The following is a 21,678-nucleotide window of genomic DNA, read 5'->3' as shown; positions in this document are numbered from 1 at the left end:
CCCTGCTGCTGCCTTTCTCCAAAGTTCTGGAATCTCTCCTTGGCTTTTCACTCACATCATGAGGGAGTCACAACATCAGGATCCAGCTTGGTCCCCAGTTACTCCACACTGACTGCATGGAATTGTTAAAGCCTGACACAGACATGTGCTGCTCTAAGGGACTCTGCTGCTCTAAAAGGGTAACACAAGAAATGCCTCTGGAGTCAGAATTATTTGGAGAGTAACACACCCCACCCCTATGTCTAACAAAGAATTGAAGGAAATAGACCAGCAGAAATCTCTTTATATTTCTTAATTTCTTATCCCATAAAGATTTCTTTGGGATCACCTTTATCTTTACTGTATTTAAAAAAAAAAAAAAAGGAATTGTTTTTCAAGCCAACCAGTGTTGGCTTTTTTTTTTAAAGTAGGATTCCTGGTACTGTAACACTGACACAAAGACTAGACTTTTTTTTTTAAAGATGACTTATCAGGTAGTCTAATCTGTATTCCTGCCAAAGCAAGACTATTCCTGACAATATTAGCACATTGCCTATTCTTGTTTTAGCTCTGCCAGGGCTCAGAGCCTCAGCTGTGCCCTCCCTGCACATCTACAACACTGTTAATAGCTCTGGGAGGGGTCTGCCAAGAACCACACCGGCACCATTTCTGGTGGGCAAACTGCTCATTCCCTGCCCAGCAGCCCAGACTTGGAAATAGAACTGATGACTCACAGCTTGGAAAAAAAAATTAAAAGCCTTTAAAAAAAAAACGTGATTATCTAAGAAATCTTCCCAACCCCGTGCCTCCACTTGTGCTGTGACTGACTGAGCAGGAGCTGTGCCTGTGGTACCTGGCTCCACAAGAACAACATTCCAGCTCCCAGTTTATCACCAGCATTCCCAAACACTGCTCTGGCTCCTGCTTTCAAAGCCATTTCACTGTGCCACTCTTGGTGTGGAGCACAAATTAAAGTTCTTCTCAAGCCAAGCCTGTCTACACACATAATTCCAGCATTTGGTACAAGTGAATTTTGGTCACTATGTATGCACCTGAATTTCATTTCTTTCAGGGGTAACAGTGCTGCTATTCCCATTTAAAAAGTGAGAAATTACATCACCAGAGGCTAAGACAGACCCACAGAGGCAGCAGCCCCTGGGAATTTAATTCTTTGTTATGGCTCTGAAGAGGATCTCGAGGGACCTACCTAAGGCCACACAGGAAACTCCCAGGGAAAAAGAACAACCCAAACAAAAACGAATAAAGTCAAGTCTGTTTCTATTAACTAACTGATTTCTAAAACCACAAATATGGTGAGTAAGCAGATCACATTCCATATTGCAAAACACAGAAACACGCAACCAGTCTGCAGCAAGGACACAAAACAGATATGTAAAATTCTTCCTGAAGGTTATGGATGACTAGAGAATGTCTCAAACAGCTGAAGTTAATAAATAATTTTTAAAAAATCATCAAATAGCTGGTTCTCAATATTAAAAAGAGAGGTGTGTCATGGATACTTTAGAAATGCCATGGTTTATGCTTTGGGGCAGCTGGAGGTTAGCACTGTCATGGTGATAAAGAAATATTGGGCTGAAAACCCAAAAAAAAGCTGGTTTGGGGACTGTGGGGCACGTGCCCCACATCTCCTGCTGTGTAACACTTCACTGCAATAATTATGTCAGTTATTATATTTATAACAACATTTCCCTGGGAGACTGGAATTGCAACATTCCAGCTAAAGGCTAAACAATTAATTAATTTTTTTGGGGCTGGACAAAACAAGCCAGCACAATCTGGATGAAGATGGCTGCGGGCACACACCAGCAGGGCACTGACCAAACCTAAAAGCAAGTTCCAGATGGACTCTGATGGAGCAAACCCAATCCTCTCGAAATAAACCTGAGAAACAGGGGCAGAGCTTTTCTTCAACTTTATTTGAACAGTTTTCACTCAGTTAAGAAGTTTTGTGTTTCACAGAATGGCATTTTTTCCATTCCAGAGACAGAAAAGTGCATTGAAAATGTGTTCTGTAACAGGGGGGCTTTTGCTGAATTTCATCACTGCTGTGAAGAAGGGTTCATGAAATGAGAGATTTTACAGGGCTGGCACTCCAGTCCTGACTGAACACTTCCAGTGGGTTACCACAGCATTTCACAACCCCTTAGTTTACAACAGTGGCACAGAAAAGTGTTGAAATACCAGAGGATTTTTATAAACAACATTGAAGGAGGTCAATTTTACAAAAAAACACAACACCAAACACAAGAATGGTTTCAGGTGTTGGTACAATTTCCTACTATCTTTATTATTTTCTGATATGGCTGAAGATCAGACATTGAATGTAAAAATCTTCTGGAAATGCTGCATTTATGCAGCTAAATAAGAAGCAATCCTTTCAGTGATTGAGCTTGCCTTGAAGCCACAGGATTTCTAATGAGTGAGGATTTCACTCCCCCAAGAGTGACTGCTCAGCACTTGTGTGAACGTTTTGACTCAGAAACTCTAAATCAAAGCTGCTTTACTGTAATTAATATCAAGAAAAATGGAAATTTAAATTTCCATTGTCCCCATCATTTTTATACCCATTCTCTAATCATAAATGTGAAAATAAGTTGTATTTAACTCACTGGTGTTTCTGTGCTCATTAAACAATTTGGTATTTTATCTGCCTCAACTTGTGGGCAAGTATCTGTTTTCTCCACCAGAAAACAGAAAGCCAATTGTATTTCCATTAATTATAATCAGAATCCTTATCCTGTTAGACCAGGATAACAGCCCATCCCAGGAAACCCTATCCTGAGAGATGAGCTGAAAGGCTTGAGTAGAGCAGGACAATCCCAAGGAGTTTTCTGCTGAGCAACTTGTGCAGGATCAGCTCTGCAGCATTGATGGATTTCCATCTTTAACACAACTCACTTCCAGACAGATTTTAAAAAATTCTAAATTTTGTAAAAATCTTTCAGACTTTTATAAAAAAACCTGTCTGGTTAGTGTCTCTGAAAGTTCAACACAAGGAAAGATTTGTAATACTCAGTTTAAAAATCTTGCTAGCAGTCAACAGTTTAAATTGTGAGCACTTTTAATTTGAGCAGAATGAAAAGCTGACATGAAAACTTTAAAAGTTGGTATTTATAATTTATTTCTCTCACTACCAGATGCTCAGAACATTTGCTTCTCTGTCAGTTAATGATTGCACAGAACAGTAACTGTCTCACAGCACCCAGAGTGGTAAAGCAGCAGAGCTAAACAAATGTAATCTCAAAAATTAATCCCAGTTCTTTCTGCAGAGCAGGAGGTTCTGGTGTTATGATTCTGTTAATATTATCTGGGTAACAAGAGCCAATAAATTTCCTCTCTCCTCCCTTCTTTAGGAATTAAGCTTTCCACCTACACTCTTCTTCCAAAGGGGATCCAACAGTGACTATTTTAACATAGTGCTCAGAAAAAATGGATACATTAAATGCCATCAAATTGAAGACAAGTGCTGCAGAAAAAGCTGGTTTATTGATGTATTTCTTCCTGCTCTCTCACCCTTGCAAGATGTTTCCACTATATCCACCCTCCTTTCTACAGCATATTCCACACAAACATGCATGTTGCTCATTTTGTGCTCACAGGAATCCTTCAGTCACTTAAATCAATTTGCTTCTCTGCAGAATTTGACTCAAATATTCCTATGGAAGTTTTATCACCCCAGGGGTGGATTGTCTTTATTTTTTTCTATTGTATCTGTAATCTTCTCTCTCCAGGAAATTAAATACTCCTACCTCCACCCTCACCTACATTTTCAATTTGGCAGTTATCTGCAGCTCTATCCCTAAAAATCAGTTTGATGTTTGTGGGAGAAGCTTTCTACAAAGAAAGAAGGAACCCAGTGCTATTATTTAAGAATGTAATCAGTAATTAATAATCAAAGCTTCTCCTGCAACTCAAACAAACAGCCCAAAACCAAACAAAGAGGGATTAGGAGATGTTAAATCTGAATATCTGGGAGCACACTCACTTTCCAAAGAGCTGTGTTTGCTCCCGGGAACATGAGGTAAAAATCCAGTGTCCAATGGCTACAAATGAGTATCAGATGCTGTTAGCTCATCCCTGTCTACCTCTAAATTCCCTCTTTATAGAGAGAGATGAAAGCAAACTGCACACCACTGTCCATCTGTGATCTCTATTTCAGCACAGCACTTCCAAAGCATACGGGGGAAGAAGCAGACTGTGCACTGTATTTTATTTAACTGGATGTTTTTAAAGCCCCTGTTTGAATAATCTCACCAGGGTGGTCACATCAGAGATATTTAAATGTAATGTGAGAAGGGAGGAGGTGGGAAGAGAGAGACTCTTGCTTTTGGGAGGCAAAAGGTATTTCTGTAGCTCTAAACCTTGCTGTCTTGTGAGAAACTCCTACAGAGCTTTAATCTTTATCACATTCTATCAAAGTGCTACTTTAAAATTAATTTCAGTTAAAAGAAATTAATCTTGGCTACTCTCAGCCTTAAGCACAAAATAACTCATTTTCTAAGTTCGTTAAAACACAAACAAGGAACTCTTGTTTTCTACAAAACTTTACCACAAGCAATCCAGCAGCATGAAAGCAGTTTTGCACCTGGAGATGAAATATTTCCTATCAACAGTCACAGTTTTTAACATCACAAGCACCAGATTAGGGCTTTGCTGCAGGATAAAGAAGCACAGAACTCCTCATTACCTGGTCCAAGTCCCAGTTTCAGTAGCACTATTTTTAAAATTATGTTCTGTTTAAAGAGTTTGGCACTTTGCATCTCAGGTCCACAAAATAAACCCAAGGCAGGATGGCTGAGAGTCATTCCAGAGGGTCCAGCACATTTCCCCTGGCTGGCTCTTCTTTCCCAACAGCTTCTGTGCCCGATGCCGTGGGTGACAGCAGGGTGACAGCAGGACACATTACCCTGCTCAGACTTCCTTTCACGGGCTAAGAGGGCTTTTTATGCAAAGTACTTTCCAGCCCAAGCTTGTTCACACTAACTAAAAAAGCTGAATTAAGAGGTAATTAAGTCTGTAATTCCCCTTTACATTCCACCTCACCCTCAGATCGTGGTAAAGGGGAAAGAAAGAAAGAAAACAAGTTACCTTCATTTAAACAAAAAGAAACCTTCTCAAACTGTGGCTCCCCAGGGCAGCTGCAGCTGAGTTTGAAGTGAACTTAAACTCTGCCAGTGCCTCTGGGTAGGCAGAGCTGCTGCAACCAGTAGTGTAATGCCCTTCACCACAGGTGACAGCTCCTAAGTAAATAATGAAACAGCAGAAGTCAAAAAAGTAAAAAATAAAGGTCTCTGGATTACGATTACCTTCCCCTAGAGACAGACAGAACAGTATTAGATCTCATTTTTAGATTTCTTGAGACATATTCTGCTGTTTAAGACCTCTGTGTTAATGGTTAATGAGCTTACACAGTTGCACATGGAATTGAAGGTGCCTTTTCATCCAATTTCATGCAGTTTCTCTGGGTGTATCTTACTGACTTCAAACAACCCTCACAGCTGGGGGAAGCAGAACTGCAAGAGGCATTTTAGGATGTGTTTCTTTCTGTTCAAATCTTATCCTGGTACCAGCAGCAGGACTTTAAAACCCATTGTTATCTTGCCATATGGGGCACATATTTGCAATATGCGTGAATTGATAATAATATTTTCCCTTGTTCTAAAAATAAATTTTAAATGGGAGTGGCCGCCTCATCAGCTAAGGGAGCTGAAGCAACAGAGCAAAGTCCTTGAGCTGTTCCCAAATCAGTGCAGCAGCCACATTCCTCCTGGGCCGGCCGTGAAGGACCCGCGCTGTGGGGAGGGAAAGGGGGGGAATCTCCTTTCTCTGCTCGCTTTTCACCCCCCGGAGACTGGGCTAAAGCAGCCCCAGGTGTTGCTCTCACAGGGAATTGGGTTTTAGCCTAAGGACTAAAAGGCCCAGGAGAGCCATTATGTTTATTTTTATGTATCCTCCTCGAAATAATCACGCGGCAATTTTTGTTCCCGCTCAGTTGTGACCACGTTCAAGAGGAAATCCTCAGCTCTCAGTTCCCAGGGCAGGGACCGCTGCCCTTATTTATTTGCTGTGTAGGGATCTGCAAGAGCATTTATTAGGTGAGAAGAATTTCTCTGTTATCAACCCCCCAGCCCTAGATAAGTCTGGGAACTTTACAAATAGGGCTGCTTATGATTTACTGGGCTTTCAGCAAAGGCCACACGGATGTCACAGGTGAGTCCCTTGAACCCTCAAGGGAACAGGGCAAGTTTTTTCTCAACTCCTTTTTAACTGTCAGAAAATCAGCTTTTAAAGAGACTCTGCTGTAGCTGTTTACAAAACTTGCATGATTTAAGGTACAGGTAAGGAATAGGCAAAGTGAGATAACACTTTTAAAAAACATATAATCCCTTCTAGTGCTACCCTTGGAGAATATTCCAAATAAAGAACACTGCAGTCTCCAAACAAAATTTGCGCAGGGAACCTCTAGACTTAGAGGAATCGCTATATAAATATATATATTAAAAATTTTTAAAAGTCTTTGCCTATAAGCTGCTGATTATCTCTCCAAATTAACCCAGCTTTACTCAATTTCCCTCCTTCCAGCCTTAAGTGCTTTTTCCTGGACCAGCACAGTAACTCTTACTGCTCATTCATCTAAATCCCCTCTAACCCTTTAGATGGCCTGTGAGATACTGACTCATGGGCAATTTCTTATCTGAAATATCAGAAAAACTGCCAGATATTTTCATATTTTCAAACTCTATTGGTGTCAAGAAATTTCTAAGCCAAGAGCAACGTTTTATGTGCTATAAATCAGGGACCATAAACTGATGAGGGACTGTCAAATGCAATTCCTAACAACTGTACCAGCAGCACCACTAAAGTAAACTGAGAAGGAAAAGCCAAACAAGAGGGTTTTGTATCAAACCAGCAAAACATATTCAGGCCTGTGAGTAAGTCAACAGCTGCAGCTCCTCTGGGGAGATCCACACGAGCAGAATGAAATGATGCAGCTTCATTTTCAAAGTGAAATCAATAGAGCTGTTGCAGCAGGAAGTTTTTATTTTAATGCAGAAAATAAGAGATATATGGCAGTGCAAGGAGAAGAGAAAATACAGCAGGGGCGTTTCGTGAGCTACAGGTACTTTATTAGGCAGTGATATTTCTTTTTGTAGGTATGAAAGTCTAAGACTCTACAATCCCATAAATTATTAAATTCTTTCATTAACCACATTTGGGGAAGTACTGCACTACTGTAGTTTACAAACCCATTAATTAAAATTTCTAGGAGTTACTGGAATTGCCATTTAGGGAGCACTAAAGTTTATCCAGAATCAATCTCAACCTGTTTCATCAGCTATCTTCAAACCTCAGGGGATTTTTTAGAGGTCACATAGCTGCCAGGTCCCTTCTGGAGCTGCTCCTTCCACCTCTTTGAGCCCTCATTCCCCAGGCCATATGGTTGGTTTTTTTAACTCTTGCTCACCTCCCTCAGTAATGATTTGGTTAAAAATTTGAAATTTGTCATTCAACAGATGGTGCTTTTTGCTGCACACCCAGGTCCTCCTCTGCCGTTCATCCCATGGGGTTTATGCCAGTGAATCCCCGTTATTCAAATGAATCCCATCTGCACCCAGCATGCATGCTAACACTTAGGGAGAGTGAAGGTGTGGATTTCCAGCAGGGCTGACTTTTCCAGCTGGGGAGTCCCCAGAGAAGGTTGGCCTCCTGTTTATCATTTCCCTGCTCCATCCCCAGCCATATGACCCCTTTGTTTTGTCCTGCACAAGCACTGGTGCTGTTCTGACTTCATAAGCTGGTCCAGGGAGCAAATCCCTTTGGGGAAGGGAATAAATATTCCCACTGCCTTAGGCCCTTACAGCAGCAGCAGACACACTACATCTGCTCGGGGAAATTGTGAAAGACGACTTGGAGCGTGCAACTTCAGAGAAAGAAGTTTTGTTTTGAAGGAGCCATGTGTGCAATCTGCTCTCCCTTGGCTGGAGAGCTGCCAAAAGAGCTCCGGCATCAAGGACAAACGTCAGCGCCGTCCCTCAAAGGCACAGCACACAACTGGCGCGGCTGCAGGAGAGCTCCAGCTCTCCACACCACCCAAACCTTGGGCTGCCTGAGCCCCCCAGGGCCTTAAGGAATACATAGGACAACTCTGGGCTTCTGTGACAGTGACAGAAACTTCTCTGGGCTGCCAATTATCGCCACTGTGTCCCCGCTGTGACACACTGTGCACAGCAGAGACCTCCCCTACGACTTACATCTGCACTTGAGCTGGAATCGTTTTTCCTACGGAAACTTTATGTTCTGGTCCTTTCGCCTTGGCTAAAAAACTGGAGCAGAAGTTTAAATGTGACACTTTTTCGGCTTGGTAAGCAGCAGGGAAGCACTCATTCTGCATTTCTTACTTTCCGGAGGTAAAGTAGGTCCCAAAAACCTCTCAAGGAGTTGAAAGCGCCGTTTCAAGCGGGGCTTAAAGCAAACTAAGCCTGCAGTGCCACCGAAAGGGGCAGTCCCGCTGTCCCTGCCACCTCCTGCGCTGGCATCAGCTGGCTGCTGCCTGGTCTGCTCCTTCTCCATCAGATCTCTCTCCTTCTGACATTACCCTCGAGATAACAAGTGCACCCAGCCGAGCAGAGCAGAACCAGCCCTTCAGCAGCACACAGCCTCATCCTGCTTTACACCCCTCATAAAAAAAAAAAACAAAAAACAAACCTTCTTAAATAAAAATCTTTACAGATAGATGGTTAGTCTTTGGGTTAAAGTAAGCCTTATCATCACCTATACTTCTCACCTTTAAGGTATTTCCAAAAGGTCCACATCTCACCTTGCTGTGCTTTGCTTTGCTTGTTTATCTCAACTCCTATTTATAGGCTTTTTTCCCCCTGCATTAATTACCAGCAAACTCGCAGACTTTGCCGCTCTCCGTCTCCTAGCAAAGACATTTTTGCCCCGCTGCCTCCCTGCGAGCCCCACGAGCAGAAAATCGCGGGGTTTGGTGGCTCCTGCCCAGGCACCAGCTGTGAGGAGTTAACCCTGGGGCCGGCAGCCTTCACCTGCGGGCCCGTGTCACTGATAAGGGACATTGGCCGCGGTCACGGCCGAGCCCTCCGCTGGGAGAACGGGAGCTTCGGGGATCCGCGACCTCCAACCTCAGCCCGGCGGGACCCTCGGGACCCCCGCATCCCCTCAGGGACCCCCCCCGAGCCCCTTAAGGGACTCCGCATCCCTTCAGCCCCGGTGGGATCCCCCCAAACCCCTCAAGGCAGTCCCGCGCTCAGCCGGCCGGGACCCCCCGAGTCCCTCAGGGAAGCTCAGCCCGGGGGGAGCCCCGCGCCTCCTCAGGGACTCCCGCGTCCCTCAGTCCCGGCGGGACCCCCTCACGGCCCCCACACCGTCCCCGCTCACCTGGGGCCGCCGGGGCAGGAAAGGGCTCGCTCACCCCCGGGATGGGGAGGGAAGAGGCGCTGCAAGCCCAGCGCCGAGCCGGCCTGCGACGGCGGCGAGCGCGGCGCCTCCACCAAGTTTCCGGGCGGGGAAGAAAGTCGAAACCTACGTGAGAGGAGGAGGAGGAGGAGGCAGCGCAGCCGCCCAGGTGTCACTCGCCCGCCCGGCACGGCTCAGCCCAGCCCTGCCCTCCCCTCACCGCCTCCGCCTCCTCCGCCGCCGCCGCCTCCCCGGGCCGCGCACACCCGGCGGCCTCGGCCCGCCCCGCCAGAGCAGCCGCGGCGGCTGGGGCGCGTCCGGGCCTCGACCGCCCGCTGCCCTCAGGGCATCCCCGCTCCCCTCAGGCCATCCCCGCTGCCTTCGGGGCACGTCCCGGGCCTCGACCGCCCGCTGCCCTCAGGGCATCCCCGCTCCCCTCAGGGCATCCCCGCTGCCTTCGGGGCCCGGCCCGGGCCTCGACCGCCTGCTTTCCCCCTCAGGGCATCTCCGCCTCCTTCAGCGCAATTCCCCCTCGAGGTATTCCCGCTCCCCTCAGAGCATTCCTTCTTCCCTCAGGGCATCCCTTCTGTCCTCAGGGCAGTCCCCATCCCCTGGGGGCATCCCTGCTTCCCTCAAGTCAATTTACCTTCCCTTCCAGCAATTCCCACGGCCCTCGGGACAATTCCAGCTCCTCTCAGGGCATTCCTGCTCCCCTTAGAGGAAAAGATGGCACTGGAAACCAGGGGGTGCTGATTTACCTGTCATTTCTATAAACTCCAAGTAGTTCCAGGTTCCAGTGTTCCTATTAAGGCAACTCCCTGCTTCAAACCAGCAAAATGACAAACCATACACATGGGGTTTAAACATTTCCAGGCTGTGTTAGCACTATGTCCAAGCTTGGAATTCCTCCCAAAGGGACCAACCCCACAAGACCCAACACATCACAGTCTCTGGGTTATAATTTCTTTCTCTTGTTCATCACACAGCCTTGGAATTGCTCTTTCTGCAGACAAGAGAGTCATGAAGTAATAAAGTAGATTACGTTTGTGACAATAAAGAGAAGAAAATAGAACTTTGAACCAGTGGTTTAGAGGAGGATTTATTAGGAAGAGAACTTTTGTACACTGAGGTAACGTAGTCTAGATGGAGCTAGCACACGCCTGTCTGCATTTGATCATTTAGGATGTCACAGACTTGCTGATACAGACCTAAACAGAGGGAGGAGGAAGTCCTTTCCATGTCCAGAAAACACCTTTTCTGCTTTAATAGGGCCGGGGATCCATGGTATTCATTCATGTTCAATAAGTGAGAGACTATCTTTTATTTGGTGACTGGAACTAAATGATATTTAAGGTCCTTTCCAGTCCAAGGCATTCTATAATTTTATATCAGTTTTTGAATTCAATTTGTCTCGTTTGTATCAAATTTTCTATGGAGTGTTTCTGGTTCATTGGTACCTCATTAATTCATTCTGTTCCCTGTTTTTGTCTGTTGAAGTCTGACAATGAGGGACTGTGAGTTGTGCTTGGGCGTGAGTGAGGGATCTTTGTGTTGCACAGGTGAGGCTGCAGGAGGTACACCATGTACTGAAAAAGCAGCAAGGTGCTTTCATTATTTTATTTACATTATTCTTGGAAATCTAATGGAATTGAGGCACACCAACAATCCATCTTTGCCCACATGAGACCCATGTTTCCACAGGACATGAAGTGTAAGGTGATTTTGTAGGGCTCAGCTGAGAATCACGATCCAGCTTTGCAAACCCATCGATGTTGGTTAGGATAAATTAAATGTCAGATAGGATTTCCTCTGGAGCACCAAAGCTTAGGAGGCTGGGTAGCATCCATCAGATAATGGTGTACAAAAAATATTTTAGGGATAAACCTGGAAGTGCATTGCCAGCTCAGACATGAGCACCAGAACTGGGTGCAGAGACATCAGGCTGGTTGTGCACCTCATACCTGAGCCTGAACTCATTAATCCAGAGCTCATTTCTACTGAACAGCCTAGGCTGTAAACAGGCAAAGCTTAAGCTGAGCTCTGTAGGGCTGGAGAACTCCCAAGGGAAACCTTAGCACAGAACCATTCCCTCTTCTGTGCAGCTCCGGGGTGAGGACAGGAAATGTGTGAGTGAACCTGGGGTACTGGGGCGACAAACCCCAGGGAAATCTCAAATGGATGCAAATCTTCAGTCTCAAGCTGTGCCAAGGGCGATACAGGCTAGAATTAAGGAGGAAGTTTTTCACAAAAAGAGTGGTCAAATACTGGAATCATCTACCCAGGGAGGTGGTGGAGTCACCATCCCTCGATGTGCTTAAAAAAAGACTGGATCTGGCACTTGGTGCCATGATCTAGTTGAGGTGTTAGAACATTGGTTGGACTCGATGATCTTAAAGGTCTCTTCCAACCTAGAAATTCTGTGATTCTGTGAATTCTGTCAAGTTAGCACTCGCTGGAGATTTTTATCAGGTGTTTCTGGGTGGACAGTGTGACCATACATAATTAAGATCTGGTGAAAGTTTATTGTATAAGTGTGCTGGAATTCTGGTTTGGTTTTGTAATAAAAGGAATCCCACTGAGTCATGGCTACTAAATGGACTCACAGAGGACACAGGTCTCTTCTGCAGAGCTAACACAAATGTAAGGAACTGAAATTAATTTGTTTTTTAGTCCAGGCAAAAGCAGCCACATCTTAAATAAGGCTTTTCTTGATGACACAAAGACTTTGCTGTATTACTGGTTCCTACCTGCTCCTGTTCCTGCCCTTAGCTCTGCACTGTGAACTGATCCAGCTGAAAAACAAACCAGGTGAAAATCTCTATAAATATATTTTATGTTAAATATATAAACACATTTAAAATAGATGGATATATTTCTAAAGCCAGATGGAGTTCCCCAATCTAGTTTATAATTCAGAGGTGGAATGAGTGGATGGATGAGATTCTTCCCTAGAAATGCTAAAGAAGCAGTCAGAAGGGCAAAGTGGCTAAATATGAAACTGATCCTGGTGAAGAAGGATCCCAAACCACAGCTGAGTATTCAGCAAAGTGTAAATTAATTGCTCCACGGGATTGTTGTGCTGGCAGTTAATGTGTTGTGTAAACCTGAAGAGGAGGCTCAGATGTGTTTTGCATGGAAAGCATCTCAATATTTGGGAGAGAAATAGTTTCTGGGATAACACTCAAATGTTGACTTTGGTTAAATTGGTGTCGGTGAGAATCTCAGTCAGCTGTGCCTTCTCTGGCACCTCTCACAAACCCCACACTCTGGCCTATTGATTTTGAAATGCCACAGTTCTGCACAACTCAAGGAGTTTTTATTTACTAGCACTTCTGCTGAATTACTTGTGTAGCTTTTGAGAGCTGCAAAGACTCTCTATCACAAAATCCAGCAATCTCAGGTTGAGTTTTATCTGCTTTCACTGCTGATAATTTCCTGTGTGTGATTTGTACAGTAACCTCTGTGTGGGAAAGATTAATGTCCACACTCCTGTGCAGTGCAAGTGTCAGGATTAAAATGCAGCTTTCTAGCGAAGAGAATTTAAATATCAACTGAATAAATTTGTGTGTTTGCAGATTATGAATTCTTTTATTTCAGAAGATTCAGACAGCTTTTTTTTTTAATCTGAAAAATGGTGTTCAATAAGCAAAATAATTGGAAAAATAACAGCAGGAAAATTGGATGAGAAAGAAAAACACATCACACAAAGATTTACAGATTAGTTTAATCCCATAAAATTTGCATAAAACTTGGTAGCTGTGTGTGTGGCTGTCCTCTTGTGGGAAGGTGCAAGAAATGTACAACTGCACGGCATTAATGTGGGACTCAACTTTGATGTTTCATCACAAACAAAACAAAATTCCCAACCCACACACAAGAATGTAAACACAATTAAAAAACAAATCCCACAAACAAGGAGAGAGAGTCATCCCAGGAATTTATGATCAAATGCCCTGGAATCTCCCTTTTGTGGAAGGCAGAGTGATGGAAGCACGTGTGCATGAGAAGCAAGGGCATTCTGGTGAACCCAAGGTCCCAAACACTTTGTTTGGATTCATTCTGCCAGATTCCAGAACTTTCTTTGTTGCTTTCACAGTATTTTTTTATGTTTGCTGTAAATTAGTGCTACCTGTGCATTGCACACTGTGTTTTATAGGGAGCAGCTGAAGTCACAGTGTTTGGAATTTATAAATGGGAGCAAACAGACTATTAAGAAATAAAACACAAGAATCTTGGATGCGTTAGTAATGATTTAGGACTATTTTATATTATCTATCCTCGTGGTGTTTTATTAACAGTGGCAGTTATTAACAAGGTTGGAGTAGTTTATTTGATGGATCTGTAGGATGTTTTCATTAGATGTAAACAGACTCATTCCCTGCTTCCAGAAAAGTGCCTGTTGGCAGATATAAAGAGGGCATCTGGCTTTTCTTAGGAGGGGAAAAACCCATCTGGCTTTTTGCAGTGGAACAGGTATGATAATATAAGGATAAAAAAGAAATCCATTAAAATAATCACTTCCTGGGTTTGCTGTTGTGAATAATATTGACACTTGTCCCTTAATTTTTAAACTTTACTGTTGAAATGCTGCAGCTTCTTTGTAACCAACTCAGAATTCTTGTTGCCATAATGCTTCTGTTGCAGTATTTTCAATAAGAGTTCAGAAATACATCACCTACCAAAAAATGATACTGTAGCAGTAAATAAAATCATATTTCATTAGGCCAATTTCAGGTCCCACTGAATTCTCCTTTATTATTTTACAGGAGTGAACTTATTTTTGTGGTGCTTAGCCCAAAAGCCTGACTCCCCTTCCTTATTAATTTCTTGAAGAAAAGAGATAAGGTACTGAGTTTCCAGCAATTATTTCTATATAGCAAGTATGGTGCTCAATTTACTTTATAGCCTGTAATTACAACACTATTCTCTTAGTTAAAACAGATAACAGATATTGAGGAGACTTGATCCAATTCAGGAATATTATCTATACAGTTTTGTGCCTGGGAGGTACTGCTGCTCTCTGATACAGAGTGTGTAGTAAATAATGTGTTCCTGCAAGGTTTAGAATTTGACCTCCAGCCACTTTTGTTCTACTAACTGGTTAAAAACAAACTTGATTTTCTGTGTTTATGAGCTTCTTGGGCAGCTGGGCCAGAGGAAAGGGCTGTGTGTGTCCAGGGGTGTTATCCTGTCCCTGACAGGAAACACTTCCCCTCGGGCTCCCAAGTGGGGCTGTGCAGCTCTGATCTTCCTGCAGAGGCAGGAGCCAGGGAAGTCTGCAGCACTGCTCCTGGGGGGGCAAACTCCCTGCCATGAGTGTGGGAGCAGCAGCAGTGACTGTGGAACACTGAGCACATGGGGCATTCCTGCAGCCTCTTCAGGGCTGGCTCTGTCACTGCTGCAAGGTAATAGAGCACGTTTAGTTCTCTAGCATGAATGCAAAATGCTCAGTATGTGTGAGTTTGGGGATTTGATCACCTTTCATCTGGACTTGTCTGCCAGAGGATAATGCTTGGCCCAGGCTTCTCCCACTTCTCTGCTACAGCAAGGGCTGCTTGGCCATACAATGTGTTGAAGACACCTCCATTTGGAAAATTAAACTAGAGATCACCTTGGTTCATGCCACAACATCTTTCAAACCATTTTCAAAAGCAGAATCTCTCAAGGTGTCTCCTTTTTGTGGTATTTCACCCAACCATACATTTACAGCTCAAGAAATGACTGCAGCAAGTCCTGAGTGTCAAACCAGCCACCAGCAGTGGGACCAGGAGCTGTGACAGCTGTGCAAAGAATGGTAAAGGATAATGATCCTAAAACTCATAAAAACTGACAGATTCCTCTCATCACTTCTTCATCCACAGCTTGCTCCAAGCCCTGCAGCCCAGCAGGTGCCAGAGGAATTTAAATGTGCATATAGAAAATATCTCCATAGGGATTTCTCCTTTGGTGTCTCATTTTCACTTTCTTCTGGAACAGAAGAGAGGCTCAGTGTCCATTTATTTCACTGTGTTTAACACCATCCTCCAATAGAGTGAAGAAGCATCTCAACATCAAGAAATGTTTAGATGTTTGTTAGAGGGTGAAAATGTACTGAAATAATTTGACATTTCTTTTCTCCCTGGAGTTTCCAGTTACTAACGCTGCCTTGAAATACCTTAGGTATTTTCAAATCAATTTTTAATAACAGTAATATACATCCCAAAGGAATGTGGGATGGCTGCAAGTCTCATCAAGCTGTAACACAGATCTGGAGCCATACTAGTTAAACACACTTTTCTTCAAAACTCTGCTCAGGCAAAGTGACATATTTCCAGCAAGACTGTTCAGTCTACACCAAAAAAAAATAGACATATCCTGAGGAAAAACAAGATCCATCCAAATAATTGCTATGTGCTGCAGCTGGAGCTCTGTTTCCAGAAAATAGCTAAATATAAGCATTCTAGACTGGATGGGTGGGAAGCCAAGGCTGCCTTGCAGCACAGATACCCACTAAATAGAATTGTCTATTAACAAGCTAATCCACAAGAATTCATTCTGCACTGAGAGGAGATCAGAGAAAGAAGCAATACAGCTGCTTCAAGTACAGTTATATAATTAATAGAACTTCTCTGAAAATGCCACTGTGGCCTCTGCTAGGAGTTATTTCTCACATTCCTGGACCAAGCTGCTTCATTTCCAAATCCAGAGGTTACATTCTGTTAGCTGTCAGGAGCTCTGCACCATCCCATCCCTGCAGCTCTGGTTTTCCTCTGCTTGCTGCAGTGCCGCTGGAGATGATGTGAGAAGGAGCCACCACTTTGGTGCTGCTGTCCCAGATTCCTTGGTTCAGACACTGCAACTCCAGCTGTAGGGCTTTACATAATCTTTGTACTTGTACATCACTTCTGCTTTTCTAGGTGACCTCTAAAATAGAAATCTGAAGAGTCACAACAATAATACAGCTGTAAAAATAGAACAAACCTTTGATAGGAATACTTCAATACAGTTCTGTCACAGCTTGGAGCTGGGTTCTGGCAGACCCAGTCATTAAACCCTATTGCTTCTGTAACCTGTACTTTGGGCTCTTTTCTGGAGAAGTGTAATTCTGCAGAGCTGCCACCTGAAATTCTGGACCAGCTGCCGCAGGTTTTTTGATGGTTTTCAAGGATGTATTACACGAGTTTGCTGGCCATAATTATGGATCGTTGCAGTAATGAAAGTCTTCTGTGCTTCCCCATTAAGCTGAATTCAGATGCAAGGGACGGTGTTAAGTCCAGTCACAAACAAAGGTGCTGCGTGTGACACAGGACATTCCAGCAGTGATTCTCTTCCTGCCCCTTCTCCCCCGAACCCTCAACCAAGTGTTTGTGCTTTTGTCCACAAGACTGTTTGAGGGTATTTTATAGGTGCATCTTGTCAAACGCTGAGAGCAGCCCTCAGAGACTGTTCTGACCAGTTTTAGCGGCCTGCCCTGAATTCAAGCTATGCATGACTTAGGAAGAACGAGCTCGTTAAATACATTCCAGAGGTGACTTAGCATAAGAAAAAAACACACCTCTTCCGTGCAGCGCTAGCAAATGTGCTGCTAAGTCAGGTGGGGTTTGCCTGTGAATAATTTGCTTGGCTTAAGTTAAGATTCTGCTGTCTGAACATAATAAAAGAGTTTGGGATGAGGCACATCTGCCTCCAGCCCAGTCATCCACACTTGTAAGATCTTCAAAATACTGAAAGAAGTAAAAATAGTTTTACAGGAAAAATGAAGGGATCTGATATGAAAGACTATTACTTTCAGAAATGGAACGTGTCTGTGACTGCAGATATTTTAAATAGATCTTCACCAGAAGAGCCTTCATTTGTGTTTTGACCAAGGTGTTCCTATGATGGACCCGGAAAGAGCCTGCTCCACACCAATTCTCTCCTCATTTTTGCACAGTAAAACAAGAAATGTACTCAAGAAATTAATAATAGTTTTAATAAAAACTCAATTTATATCAGGTGAAGTGGAGCACAGATCTGTCATATCATAGTCACTGAAACATAAATTAAATCTGCTCTTTTGGTCATAACCCCCTTTAACTTCCCCTTTTGGTTGAAATGTGGAGCCCAGCTCTGAATTCAGAAGAAATGCAACAGCTACACGGTTTGTCCTCCTCAGAGAAGGGGTGTTTAGGAACCAGCTGCTCTGGGAATATCATCTGCTATATCCCAGTGTGTTTGCTGACAGGAAGTGATTTGACAGTAAATCTATTCAAGATCAGAAATCACTGCTCACTTCTAGTGTTATCCTTTCTACACTTTTCAGAAGATTCAATAGTCAAAGTAATGATCATTATATATTAAAAACTGAAAAAAAAACCAAATAAAAAACAACCAACCAAGCAAAAAGGCCAAACCCACAAATTCTACCTCCGTGCTTAAGTGAGAGATATCCAAACTATTAATCTCCATACAAAGGTTTAGCTGGTTAAGAATTTCTTCAGCTGTGGGACTGAATTATATCCCCAAAAATGAATCACCCAAACAATATTCAATATTATCAACTGCCTACTCCATCTCATAGATCCAGCAATTCCCTCCTGTGGCAGAAGATGCTGGTTTTTGGTTGTGCAGCTCACAGGACATCTTTTCTCACAGGACATCTTTTGATTTCTGGCCCAGCTGCATTCCTCACCAGCCGTGGCAGCTGCTCTCTGCTGAGGAGTCCACTGGCAAATTTGTCTTCTTTACCCATAACCCTTGGTCTTTCTTAATCTCCTTTTCCCAATCACCAAAAAGCACTTTGCAGATATTAATGTGCAGATTTGCCTGCTGGCAGACTCCAAATTTCCAGTTCAGGTTACTGATTTAGAAACTCTACTTTAGACACTACAGGACAACAAAGAATGTGTTTGATAGAACTCAAGGAGCTGCTTTTATTCCTATTTACATCTGCTTCTATTTGCCTTTATTCTTTTGCTAATTGTGGAAATTAGCTCAGCACTTCTCTTGCTTTCTAGAAGAAGGAAGCTTCCTGAGTGGCTTCATTTGCTGCGGGGGAGAGGAAAGCTCGTGTGTGGAATTTTGGGAAGAATTTGCCAGATAAGGCCCCAAGTCCAAGCCAGGCATGCTATTTTTATCCCTGATATGACTGAGTTGCAGTAGTGATGTTACAGTAGCAGTTAATTTAGGGTTCAAAGCAAGGTAAAAGGCAACTTGATACTCCGTAATTTTGTGTTATTAAACGTTGGTTATGAAATGTTACTTCTGAAAAGGCTATTTTGTAAGTACATCACAAGAAAATTCCTTTTTCTTGGCATGGAGATGTTGCTTCCATGGATCTTGGCACAGAACAGTGTGAATCTATCACATTGTTGCAATCCAAAACAAAGTTTGGTTCAAATAAGATAATAATAAAATGAAATAAAGGGAATAATCTGTGTTAATTAGAGTTAGTTGTCTGTGCACAAACAGAACTGCTGACACCAACACAGACTTTTCAGTTCAGCAGAACCTCTGCAAACAGGGGTGTTCTCTGCCTGGCTACAACAACGCTGCAGGTGTGGGTGTGAGTGAAGGAGCAGGTCAAAAACCTGTCCCTGGATGACACCGAGCTCAGATGGAAAAAGAGTCCTGGAGCCCTTGCCAGTGTGTGGTCACAGGACAGCAATCAGAACTTACTCTGAGCACTGCAGCGAAACTTTAAGCTGCTCTTAAAGGAATAGATCATGTGGTAGCTGAGGCATGAACTTGCTGCTCTCTGCTCTCAGGCTGCCTTTATAATCAAAAAATCTCACAGCCTACTTTCCCTTTTTACCTGAGGAATGGTTGGGTTTGGGCTTTCTGCTGGATATCCTGGCTACTCCCAGCTCAGCCCTGTGGTTGGAAGCAGGATCTGATGGACAATGAGCCCTGCTCAAACCCCAGGTTTTGTAGTGGTTTCACTGCTTCAGCAAAGAGATTTGTGGATTTATTTTTCAAACCAATTAATGGCTACATTATTTTTATATTTATTTCATATCAATTAATGCCTACAAGCATAGGAGGTAAAGTGCTTATATTCAATTTTTTTCCAATCTGCATTGCTATGAGCACATACACTGATAATATTACTTACATTTGGACTTTTATTCCTTTGCCTGTAACACTTCAGCTACAAAGCACAAAAATTCTGTGAGGATAATTCCATCAATCCAGCTGTTTTGTAACAGTTGTGACCTTCTGCTTGTCCTGGAAGCCTGCGGGTTAAAGAGCAGCTTTTTGGAAACAGCCATTGTGTTTGGCAACAATTTCAAAGTTTGATTTATGTTCTTTCCCTTGCTGCATTACTAACGAAGCTCCTTAGCGACAGGAGAGCCGTGAGCATCCCTTCAGTCACTTCCCTTGTCCCTGAAGGTCCCCTGCTGTCCCCGGGGCTGTCTCTCCCTTGGGAGCACTGCAGAGGTAAAGTAGGAGTACCCTCTGCTGGCACGTTTTGTGCTGGGCTCTGTCCCACAGCTCTCCAGCCTGCTTCTGTCAGTCCAGAGCACATTTCCCAGTTATCCTTACCTCCATATGTTCATGGACAGATTTCCCTTCGGAGGCATTTTTATACTTTAGTAACTTTTACTATTCTACCTAAATTTTATATTTTTTCATCGTAGTGTGATGTTGTCATTGTAAATAATTTCTTTCCCTGCTTGGCTTTCAGGTTCTTGAGTTAAATATTTTTCCAACAATCAGCACTTGGACAAAACATACTATAATTTGTTTTTAAGTGCTGATATACTTGATACCATACATTAAACATGGTTTGCTGATGGGATTCCAGATCACACTCCAGGGATCACAGATAAACAGTAAGAGTCTTGAGGAAATTTCTACAACAGAAATCTAAGGGGAAGAAGTGTTTTGGTTTCTTTTCAATCACAAAAGTAAATAGCAGAGAAGAATCACTCTTCTGGGACTGGGAAATAAAAATTGTCTTGGGCTAGAGGTGAATCCAGGTCCCATTTAGCCACTCTTAGCTGGAATTCAGAGAGGAAACGCTGGGATCTGAGCCCTTTGCTGAGTGTAAATACAATGGACATGGAGCATAACTGGGAGAGAGGAGTAGCTGCAAACCAAGATTAGAAATCCCCTTGGGGTGAGGAAGAGGGAACAGATTGTGCTGCCTGTGGTTTGCCCCAGGGCTGGTTCTGAGCATTCCCTCTCCCAAAGCCTCAGCAGATTTTTAGGAAAGAAAAGCCTCAGTTCCCTCGGGCCCCTCATTGTCTAGCCGTGTTTAACCCTGCTGTCTGCCCATCTCTGGCACAGAGGAGCCACCTGCCTGCTCTGGGGCCCCTCACAGATGTTTGTAGGCTGCTTTATAATGGGGCAGCTGCCGTGCATTGATGGAAACCAACAGAAAACCACAGCAGTTGTTCTGTCAGCTTCTTCAGGGACAAGTGTCTAAAGCAAAACCTAGTGTCTCTGGCTCTGTAACAGCATCAGACCCATCCAGAACATCAAAGCTGTCACCGAGCAAGCAACACAGAAGACATGACAAAATCACAGAGTAGGCTGCACAGAAAATAGTAAATGATTGTATTTATTTTCTATGTTTACCTCAAATAATCCTTTGGATGTCTGAAAGAAAACCGAGGCAGCGCTCGGTAGGTGTCAGTTCCTTTGAGACTGATTCCACAGCTCCAGCACGGCACCCATCAATTGGGTAACAGCTGAGCTGGGGAGGAAAACAACACAGCTGGGTTTCCTTTCCTGCCCCTGACACCTGGGGATCTCTGGGGACTGGCACGGCCCTGCTTGGATGTGTCACCTTGTGAGACAGCACTTCTTGGGACAGCACCTTCCAGAGGTGTTGCATCAAAGAGGAATTCACTTCGGAATGTCTGTGTTTCTACTGGTTGGTATTGGCTACGAATTATTAATCATGGCTTTGCAGTTCACACTGCAGCCCAAAATCCCATTGTATTCCCAAAATTCCATTGTATTCTGACAAAAATAACCATTTCAAAATGCTTTGACATCTGCTTTTCTGGAGAAATGGGATCTGCTTTCTTTCCCTGATAGCTCTGTCACACTGTGCAAGGTAGCTGGGAAATACCTGGTGATTTACGAATCCCGCACAGCTGTAAGAGTTTGCAAGTCTGAAGCTGTGATTACCACAGACTGAGAAGACTGTTAAATGAATAGATTTGGATTTTCTCTTTCCAGGAAGGAAGTTGAGCAGTTGGCTTTGCTTTGCTGCTCTGGTTCATATTTAAAGTTAGACATAAGTAGAGCTCACCTCAGCCCCTTCTTTCTTGGATTCAAAATCTTAGCGAG

The 21,678-nt window shown here is 43.6% G+C and overlaps 1 protein-coding gene across 1 annotated transcript in view; it reads right to left on the bottom strand.

Moving 5' to 3' along the window:
- The window catches only part of LOC115914990 (ligand of Numb protein X 2-like), a 28,805-nt gene extending 19,224 nt beyond the window's left edge, over positions 1–9,581 (bottom strand). Inside the window, exon 1 of the mRNA XM_030967900.1 lies at positions 9,400–9,581. The gene's annotated coding sequence lies outside the window, so the exon portion shown is untranslated. The remainder of the gene's footprint in view (positions 1–9,399) is intronic.
- Positions 9,582–21,678: the final 12,097 nt, after the last annotated feature.

This window comes from Camarhynchus parvulus, chromosome 4A (assembly GCF_901933205.1).
Source record: "Camarhynchus parvulus chromosome 4A, STF_HiC, whole genome shotgun sequence".
NCBI classification, from domain to species: Eukaryota; Metazoa; Chordata; class Aves; order Passeriformes; family Thraupidae; genus Camarhynchus; species Camarhynchus parvulus.
Note: the sequence above shows the minus strand (reverse complement) of the source record. Positions and strands in the feature narration are given on the sequence as shown.